The following is a 10,865-nucleotide window of genomic DNA, read 5'->3' as shown; positions in this document are numbered from 1 at the left end:
CTTTCTATGTGTACACTTAAGACAGAGGACCACATCCAGGTACAATTTTTACCCCCTTCTGTGCCTCTTGACTCCAGCATGTCAGGCCAGGGCCGGTCCCTCAATTCCTAGGAAAGACGAAAATACGATGTGGGCGTCCCCATAGAACCTCGGGAGGTCAAACACCGAACCCGACCAGCAGGTAGAGGGTAGAATGACACTCAAAGTGAGTGTGTGCTGGGCCCATCTTTTATACTCATGGGGTCACGTATTTCTCTTTCTTATCTGTCATGTCAAATGGGGCTGGTCTGTCTTTTGTGAGACCAGTTCTTACAAGGGAGTTGTGAACTTAATTTACACTTGTAAGAGAGATAACTAAATTGGAATTACTGGGGATTCTTTTCTCAGTGGGAAATTTCTTTTCCAGGGACTGTGTGTGTGTTCGAATCAACATAGGTGCCAGCCGGTGGCAGCCTCGCATATCCTGATCTCTCCTCATATCTATGTTTCAGCTTCTCAGGATCAGATGAGCCAGCATAGACTATGCTGATTTTATTGCTCCTTTTCTGTCCTGTATGCTTCAGGAAGGCAAATAAGATGGATGATATGGGGGTTAGTCTGTCTGGCTACAATATCTTAATACAAAGTTCTAGGAGAAATGTTCCAGAGATTCTATACAAACACTGAACAAAGATAGATCGAAAAGGACAAGATCTTAATAGAAAATATAATATTACAGGGATTTCTCCACCCCTTTGCCCGGTGCCTGGCCGGGAGCTGGGCTCGGGGCCGTGCCAGCCCGGCAGTAGGCAGCCTGGCGATGGCTTATTCCAGCTCTGTGAGGCCTTGAGGTTCAGGGCCGGTTCCGGCTCCCCCGGCAGCGATAATGTGGCCTGACTCCCAAGGCCATGGCAATGCGCAGGGGCAGGGGGCGTCTGTGCTGCCCGCGCTGCAGGGGACCCCCCTCCCTTGTGTCAGTGAATGGAGCGTTCCCTTGATGGCCTGCATGGGCTTCCAAGGCCCCTGGGACGGCTAAACCATAGAGCTGGGAGACCTGGGCTCAGTTCCGGCTCTGCCACTGAATCGTGGGGTGGCCATGGGCCTGTCACCTCACCATGCCCAGTCTTCTGCTAGCATGTTGTGACAGACCCGCCTCCCCCCATAGGAAATTGTCTGATGTACACAACCGTGCACAACTCGGAGATGCTTTGGACCACATTCCTCATGTGGCTTTTCGCTGGTAGTGTCACGACCCACTGGAGTGGTGGGGGGCCTGAGAGACTAACAAAAACATAAGTAGTAGCATGAGCTTCCGTCGGCGGAAGCCACTTCCTCCGCTAACTCTGCTCAGAGAGCGTCTCTGACCTGCCGGTTTGCCAGAAACGAGAAGGCTGTGTCTACATTGGCATGATTTTGCGCAAAAGCCCAAAGCCAGGCAACATGAATTTCTTGCGCAAGAAACCCCTATGGCTAAAATGACCATCGGAGCTTTCTTGCGCAAGAGAGCGTCTACACTGGCACGGATGCTCTTGTGCAAAAGCACATCTCTTGTGCAAAGGCACATGCCAGTGCAGACGCTCCCTTGCACAAATACTTTAACGCAAAAACTCTTGTGTTAAAAGTATTTGCGCAAAATCTTGCCAGTGTAGACGTAGCCTTCCGAACAGTTTTAGGGTAAGTTTGCAACAAGCTTTAGTGTATTGCTCCTAGCTACGAGGTCCTTCTATTTGAAGTCTGTGGGGCTGAGCGTCTGCCCCGCACTGGCCCTTTATGGGTAAAACCCAGCCCTGCAAAGCCCACAGCTGAGGCTGATACTGCCCAGTAGGGCCCAGCTGGGGGCTGTATAAATAAGGGCTCCTGGAGGCAAAAGGGATCCAGTCTTGTGGGAGAGCAAGGGGGACCTGGCTGTCAGGGAAGCTGCGGGGCCTGCATCAAGGCCTCGGTGCGAAGGCTGGGATAGGCAAAAGTATCAGCTCCCTTGCCAATGATGAGGGGCCATTTCAGATGGCAGTGAAGACTGGCTGTGGGTCAGGTGGGTACAGCATGGGGAGGACTCCTGAGAGCAGGGAGTGATAACCTCTCTTCCTCCCCCCATCCCAGGAAGGGGGCTGAGACAGTGGAGCGGCACTGCTGGGGGGTGGTCTGAAGAGGATGCAGGTCTGGAATTGACCCCTTGAGACACTAGCCAGAAGGAGTTGCCCAGTGGGCAGATGTGAGCTGATACCTGCGCTAACGGCAGGAGGAGCCGGGGTGGTGGCATCTGCCCCGGGACAGTCTGTAACGTGCTGGTTTTGCTTGCAACCACTGAAGTCCCACGGTCTGTACTTCGGAAATGAGCTGGAGACTGGGGTAAACAGGGAGGTGGCAACGTTTGCAGATAGTCCTGACCCAAGCAGATTGTGAAGAGCTTCAGAGAGATCCCACCAAGCGAAGTGATTGGGCAACAAAATGGCAAATGAAATGTAATGTGGCTAAATGTAAACGTGCACCCTGGGAAAAAATAATCCCAGCTATGCCTACAATGTGAGGGGGACTGATGTTCTTCAGTAACTGGAGCTACAAGATCTTGGGCTGTGTCTACACTCGCGGCTTCTTGTGCAAGAATCCGCAGCGCGTCCACACTGCCCGCCTGCTCTTGCACAAGGAAATTGACAGGACGGCGTGGTGAGAGAGGGCTCCTTGCACAAGAGCTACGCTCTTTTTTGACAGGTGTAAGCTCTTGTGCAAGAGGGCAGTGTGGACGCTTGGTAGGGATTTCGTGCGCAAGAAAGCCCGATGGCTAAAATGGCCTGTCAGCCGACGGTCAGGGCAGTGAGTCCCTTATGACCGGCTGAAGTTCTTTTAAATTGTGCTTGGTTCTGTTACAGCAACTGAAGGAGTCAGGTTAAAGCTTAAACAGTTACTATTTATTGTTACAGGGTAAACTTAGTTGTTAAATGCTACTGCTGTGTTACAGATAACACAGCCACTACAAAGGAAATTACACTAAGAAGTTACTTACAGGTACCATGAAACCCTTTTGGTTCTCTGAGCTCTTATTAAATGCATGCAAAATACACATAGCAAGTATATATTCTCACCCCTGCGTTCCAGACTTGGCGTGGCCAGCGTCTTTCTCTCAATCCCTCGGGAAGAAGTAGGGCGAGGTTGGGCGTCCCACAGACCTTGGGAGACAATCAATACCTGCCAGCAGGTATAGGTGATTGGAGCTCAAATGGGGTGGGCTGCTGAACCCCTTTTATACCCCTTGGGTCATGTAGGCTTCTTCCTGGTTTCAAGTGGCCAATTAGGAAAAATGGCTTTGAACACCAAGTTTCCCACGAAGGGTGCAAAGCATAATTTACACCTGGGAAAAATGCAGACAATGGGCACCTCTGGTATGTGATGGGCGAAGATTCCTCTCTGGGACAGTGCAGGCGTGTCAATTACTGGTACTAGCCATCAGGGCGACGGGAGGCCCTGGGTCCTCAGCTAGCCCATTTACTGTTTGGTTTCTGTTTATGGTAGAGTCAGGGACAGGCAGCAAACCTGTGTTCCCAGGGCATCAAAGGCTGACTGCCTTTCTCTTGCTCTCTGGGGGAGGGGGGGGGAAACAAGATGGGGTTTTTGTGTCTGGCTACATTCCACCCCCTTGACACGCCTCACTATGTCCCAGAACGCAAGATGGCGGTGATGCCAGCACCCTTTGCCCTCCTTGGAGGAAGCTAAAATCGCCCTATCAGCAGGGTCTGATCAGATAATTTGGATCAAGGGATTGATTAGGATCGCTTCCCAACGCCATATACCAGATTTGTGCAGAGGAGGTAGCAGTGTACACAAAACGCCTGACAATACATAGAAGCATGCAGCAAGCAATTACAACAAGTAAAATGGTTAATATAGTATTTACAATAGAGTGAAGGAAGGGAGTTAACTAAAGTCCAAGGTGTTGGGCTAGACAATCTAGCCATGAGGCTTTACATTTTTAGTTACAGCATGTCTTATCCCATACCGTTTGTTGCCACTTCCCTTGCCTCTCCCCTTAACCTCCCCCCAGAGTTATTTAGAGGATTGCGGTAGTCGCTGTCATCGAACCATACCGGTCCCCATCAGAAGATGTCACTTTGTTTCACCAGTCATTTGGGCTGAGAGGGACAAACTCGATTCCCAGTCCAGTGGAGGAGTCAAGTAAGGTGTTCTGGTACAGCAGTAGCAGTTGGGATGAGGAAGAAGACCATGGCGAGTTGGAGTACCATGTCTTATTTCAATAGTCTGTAACTAACAACAGTGGTTGCAAGCACAACAGCAAGCGGTGTATATATACAAAAAGTTCATGGTGGTTTCCCGGATCCACACCAGCATTGGGAGGGATCCGTCCCACTGGAGCACTGTTTAGGGCTATTGCCTCAGTTTCCTGTAATAAAACATAAGGTTTGCCGGTCTTGGATACAATCCAAGCCTCAGTAATAGTTATTGGTGTTAGCCCAGCATCTGCAGTTGTCCAGACTCCTTTTCCCTTATAGGAGTGCAGTACATGGGTTTGTGTTCCCAAACTGGGGTGTTGGGACAAGAGCTATTAAGTGGTTTAGTCCCATGATCGTAGACAACCCTGTTGTCCATCGGGTTGGGTAAGCAAAACCAATTCTTGAAACAATTTCTACTCCAGTTAAAACATACTCCCACCCTTGCTTACTGCTGGGCGGTGGACCAATATAATCTACTTGCCAGGTTGCCCATAGCATTTTTCCATCTCTTAGCCTGGCAAATCATTGCCCTTCTGTTATATGTTTCCTTGAGTTCAGCACATAGGGTGCAAGCTTGTACCAGATCTTTGGCTTGTTTGTGGGTGATAGGCCACCCCCTGGCATGTGCCTGCCGCACCAGCTCATCACTTTCTGTGTGTCCCAAGGTTTCATGTAGCCAAATGTACAGGCGTTCCCAATCCACCTGGACAGCAAAAATTTGTACTGCTGCATCTGCTAGGTTATTTAGCTGTGCAGCTAGAGTATTATTCTTTTGGACACATGACTTATGCTTAAGGCATGTGGGGTTGCATGCTGGTATATCCATTTCCAATATTCCAATCTCCAAACCGGCTTTCCTATTTCCCAGTTATTTATCCACTGGGTGGCTCCAGCCCATATAGCACAGGAGTTAGTATAAGTCTGCTGAGACAGCAGCAGCCTTCTCTGTCCACTTTCCTTTGAAGCCAAAAGTGTTATCAAGTCAGCCTTGAAAAAAAAACAGTTAAGTTTCAAAGCTTGAATTTCTAAACTAATAATTTGGTTTCTAGAAAGTTAAATGTCCTTAAGAGTTGAATGCCCAACACAAGCACTAACTAATTTGTGCCTTGTCTGTTTGCAATTTTAAGCAAGAGGACATTATCCAAAACAAAATAAACTAGTTAATTTGAAATCCACAAAATAGTTACAATATATAGAGCTCATTCCTTTATGCAGTTAACCATTTAAGTTTTAGTAGAATCCTTAATTTTCCTTTGCAGATTTAACAAAGGTGTCCATAGACAAAATGTTTACATTTGATTGTTTCTTTGCATAGATGGTTTGCACAGTGCTTAAGGAAGAGGCTGCAAAGAAACAAGGTGTCATTTTTAAAACAAGTTTTCCCTTCACATATTATTACCATTGCTTAATTTTTTCCACACTCCCACGGAGTCCACCTTTTATCTTCACATTCCCTCAAATCACTTGCTTTGTCCTTTCAAAGAAAATGTCTCATTCCTAGTAACTTTCCAATGTCTGCCTTATTCCTTCAACTATGCCTATAGGGCTCCAAACTTTTTGCCTTCCCCTTCTTATGGTCCATCCTAATTCCTGCTAAATTACTTTTTACAATGACACATGTTTGTCTACTATTAATTTGGTAAGGAGGGTGAGCTTGTTTACTAAGCCTCATACCTCCTGGTTCTTTTCTTAAACATATTCCTGAGGGAAGAAAAACAAAAAAATAAATAAATCTGAGAGTTGCTTTAACTCTCAGCACCCATCCTTAAGGGAATCTAGCTCTGTCTGGGTACTGAGGGACATGCATTTCTACCTCTCCACTTTTGCAGCAGAGGCTTTTACGTTTTTCCAGTTTCATATTTGTATTCTTATATTCAGACAATTTTGAAGAACACCTCATTACAGGGTTTTCCATAGAAGACAAAAGCTGCAGCTGTTTCCCTCTCCTTTGAAGTTGAGGGTTTACATATCCACAAAGTTAGTCAATTTGTCTTCTAGGTCTGAAATTGTATGGATAGCAATTAACACTTGATCAGACCAAGGGCTATGCCCAAACCTTTGCAAGATTTTGTTCAAAAGGGGTAACATCTTTTACAAATGCCAATTTTTTAGTCTTCTCTCTGCCTTCTTAAAAGACTGCTTACATTTAAACTTTTCCTAGTATACCCAACCTCCTATTTCTTTCTTTCTTTCTTTTTTTCTGGAGGGCTACAATTTGAACTTTCTGATATTAGGTAGTTTGCTAATCAAACTTAGCTATTACCTGCAAAGCTTCTTTGTGCTGCCAGCTAGGGCATTTGCACCACAAAGGAAATCACAACCTGGTGTGGCTCCTGGAGCTTTCACAGCATTTTAGTCTGTTTGCAGTTTTTTTTTTTACTCATTCTATAGTTTACAGGAAAATGTGCAATCTTTGTTTACAACACTACTTAGCCACATTAAACTTTGCATATAGTGTAACTCTTTCTTTATGCTTACAGTTTTCCTGTACTTTCATTAAACAACTTGGACTAAAAGTAAACCAAACCAATTTGTTTTAAACCTACAAACAAACAAGATTACTGGACCTTAAAACTTCATATTATTTACACTATATATATATATCTACACACAGATACACATACATTCTCTCTGAACCTTTCTTACACTATTTTTACATAGCTGTACAACAATTACATTCCCTTTTTATTCAATGGGGTAGTTCAGTTCCAATAGAACCCCCTCCCTTTAGAGTTCTTTTACCAGTCTCTCTAATCAAATGTACAGATTTGAATCAAATTTGCCTGGATTATTTACAGACATTCCTTTGGAAAAAGGGCCCATTTTTTCCTTCAGAATGACTGTAAAGAAACCACAGTTTTCTATCTACACCATTTTAGCATTTGCACAACTGCATTTGCTCTCCATTCTCTGCAGAGTTTAAATTCTCTGATTCTCTTTTCTTAAAACACTTTCTTATCTCTAAAATAAAAACTGGCCTTGTTTCAGATATTACTCTTGTAAGTATGCTTAAGGGTTTAGATTTCTAGTACTTACTGCCTTTTTTCTCAGTTCTACCACAAGGCTTTCAATCTTATCTGTTACCTGCCTGCTTGTCTGGGCCTGATCCTGTTTTCCATTTCTGCCTGCTTGTCTGGGCCTGATCCTGTTTTCCTTGCTAAATGGAAAGTGGCTCCTTTCCACAGACTCAGGCTTTGTCCCATTCTTTAGCTTGCAGGCAGTTCTATACTTACAGAACTGTACCCACAACTCCTCAGGATTTCCCCAATCCTTTTCTAACATTTCTCTATTCCATTTTGGGTTGCCCCAACCTTTCTGGGCAAACCCTTTCTCTATACCACTAAAATCCATGTCTATCATGACAGGCTTCATGTTGCTGTATGTGAACCAGTAGCACAATCCTGCCGACTACGCCAATTCTGTCAGCCGACGGTCAGGGCAGTGAGTCCCTTATGACCGGCTGAAGTTCTTTTAAATTGTGCTTGGTTCTGTTACAGCAACTGAAGGAGTCAGGTTAAAGCTTAAACAGTTACTATTTATTGTTACAGGGTAAACTTAGTTGTTAAATGCTACTGCTGTGTTATAGATAACACAGCCACTACAAAGGAAATTACACTAAGAAGTTACTTACAGGTACCATGAAACCCTTTTGGTTCTCTGAGCTCTTATTAAATGCATGCAAAATACACATAGCAGGTATATATTCTCACCCCTGCGTTCCAGACTTGGCGTGGCCAGCGTCTTTCTCTCAATCCCTCGGGAAGAAGTAGGGCGAGGTTGGGCGTCCCACAGACCTCGGGAGACAATCAATACCTGCCAGCAGGTATAGATGATTGGAGCTCAAATGGGGTGGGCTGCTGAACCCCTTTTATACCCCTTGGGTCATGAAGGCTTCTTCCTGGTTTCAAGTGGCCAATTAGGAAAAATGGCTTTGAACACCAAGTTTCCCACGAAGGGTGCAAAGCATAATTTACACCTGGGAAAAATGCAGACAATGGGCACCTCTGGTATGTGATGGGCGAAGATTCCTCTCCTGGGACAGTGCAGGCGTGTCAATTACTGGTACTAGCCATCAGGGCGACGGGAGGCCCCGGGTCGTCAGCTAGCCCATTTACTGTCTGGTTTCTGTTTATGGTAGAGTCAGGGACAGGCAGCAAACCTGTGTTCCCAGGGCATCAAAGGCTGACTGCCTTTCTCTTGCTCTCTGGGGGGGGGAAACAAGATGGGGTTTTTGTGTCTGGCTACATGGCCGTTGGAGTTTTCTTGCGCAAGAGAACGTCCACATGGCCATGGGCGCTGTTGTGCAAAAGCACAGCTCGCACGTGGCACGGTGGCCGTGTTCTTGTGCAAGAAGCGGCGAGTGTAGACATAGCCTCGGAGTCATCGGGGAGAGTTCTCTGAAAACAGCTGTGGCAGGAGATAGCTCAGTGGTTTGAGCATTGGCCTGCTAAGCCCAGTGTTGTGAGCTTGATCCTTGAGGGAGCCATTTAGGGATGGGGGCAAATCTGTCCTGCTGTGAGGGCAGAGGACCGGACTTGATGGCCTCTCAAGGTCCCTTCCAGCTCTAGGAGAGAGGCTGGCTGCCGTGCACTGCAGTGCAATAACTCATGCCTGGCTGTATTCGGAGTGGCTCTCTTGTCTGATGTTGGTAATTCTGCTGTGGGGGAGGCCTGCTGGTGTCAGGCAATGTGGGTCTGTTCTCTGCTGCTGCTGCTGCCTCAGGCTTGTGCAAGGCCACATGAAAGTGCCCCCCCCTGTAGTGGTATGATCGCTGAAGAGGTGACTTGCCCACAAAGCTGTTCTCTGGGGCAGGTGAAGGCATGTCCCTGGCTGCAGCCTCTGCCGCCCCTGGGGAAGAATGGAGCAGGTGGGGACTGGTGAAGGGTGCAGAATCCTCCACTAGTCTGGGGGGGGGGGGGGGAGGTGATGGAGACAGGAGCTGGCTGGCACTCTCCCCCACATCCACCCTAATGGAACTGGAACTGGCATGGAGGTGACACTCCCATCTCTGTACCCCGACCATTGGCTTCTTTCCCTTGCTGCAGCTGACAGACCGAGTGAGTGGGTGGCAGCTGGCGAAAGGCGAAAGCTTGGCTGTGAGAAAAGAAAAGGGCTAGTCCTCAAGATGCCACTAACGAGCCTGCCTGCCCTGGAGAGGATTGGCTTGGCTTAGGGGTGGGAGCACCCAGGGCTGCAGGGTTGGAGCTGTGATATCGTGGGGGGGGACTTCCCACCCCCACCCCCACCCCCACACTGGTGCGGGACTGCCACTGCCAGACCGCAGCTCCTACCCGACTGCTAGCCAGCCCAGGCATGCAGCTCATGTCTCCCCCGGCAGCCTTCCCAGCGTGCCCGGCCCTCCTCGCCTCGCCTCTCTGCAAATGCAACTCCCTGCCCTGTTTACACACCCGTTGATCGTTAACTGCCCTTATCAGGCAGCTCAGGTTAGGGACCTTTGTCCCCGTCTGGCAGAGCATCCCTGGCACCGAGTGCCCTGTGGGAGCCACCTGATGCACGTGGAAGGCTAGAGATAGCTCAGTGGTTTGAGCATTGGCCTGCTAAACCCAGGGTTGCGAGTTCAGCCCTTGAGGGGGCCACTGAGGGATGTGGGGCAAATCTGTCAGGGATGGTGCGTGGTCCTGCCCTGAGAGCAGCAGACTGGACTCGCTGGCTCTCAAGGTCCCTTCCAGCTCTATGCAATGGGTATGTTGCCATATTAGATGCCAGGAGTGACTTGGGTTTTTGCAAACAGACAGGCTGCCCCATTTCGCCCTGGACTCGCTGATTTCACACAGCCCGCCTAGCACACGTGGACTGAGAAATCAGCTTCCGAAATGAGCTCCAAGGAGGGCCAGAGCAGGAATGCACAGGGCCAGGCTCTGCACCACTGGCCCTTGCTTCATCCCAGGTCCTCGGACATCCCAGGGTGACCCTATAAAATCCGACTGACAGCTGACGGGCCCCTGAACAGCCACCTGTCTGTCTATCTGTAACCCTCCAGCCAGGCTCCCTCTGCCTATGGGGTCAGACGCTGGCCTGAACCCCCGTCTCTTACCCTGGATGCCCAGCTGGGTAGGAGCTGTGTGTGACGGCGCATTGGGGTTCCCCTGCCTCCTGCACCCCCGTAGTGGCACGAACAGACTCCACCAGCCAGTAGAACAGAGGGAGTTTATTGCCTCTCCAGGATACAGCCCAGCACAGATGGAATCTGATTCCAGGGCAGGCCTAGGATGTCTCAGCCCCCCTTGAGATGTGGGAGACTGGGCCCCTAAACTCCAGCCCCTTTCCCTAGGCTGTCTCCTCCATGATACCAGCCAGAAACTAAAACTCTCCTCCAGCCCTGCCCCCCAGCCAGGTGCTGGTCTCCGCCCGCCTCCCTTTGTCTCTCCCTGGGTGGGCTGAGCCGGGGTGTCTGGGTGAATCCACATTTGGGAGAGTCAGTGAGAATCTCCCATCGCAGCGCAGGGGGACCCGGGTCACAGAGCAGACACCCCCCCACTGCGCCGCACTGTGAAAGCACCTTAAGTGTGTGTGGGGGGGGGGCCCAGGTGCCTAAACTGTGGCTCCAACCCTGCACCTCCTTTCTCATCTAGGCCCCGCCCCTTCTCCCCTAGGCCCCGCCCTCATGCTGTCTGTCATGTTGAACCTCATTCATTATGGAAA

This window comes from Pelodiscus sinensis, chromosome 7 (assembly GCF_049634645.1).
Source record: "Pelodiscus sinensis isolate JC-2024 chromosome 7, ASM4963464v1, whole genome shotgun sequence".
Lineage (NCBI taxonomy): Eukaryota > Metazoa > Chordata > Testudines > Trionychidae > Pelodiscus > Pelodiscus sinensis.
This window is presented reverse-complemented; position numbering follows the sequence as displayed.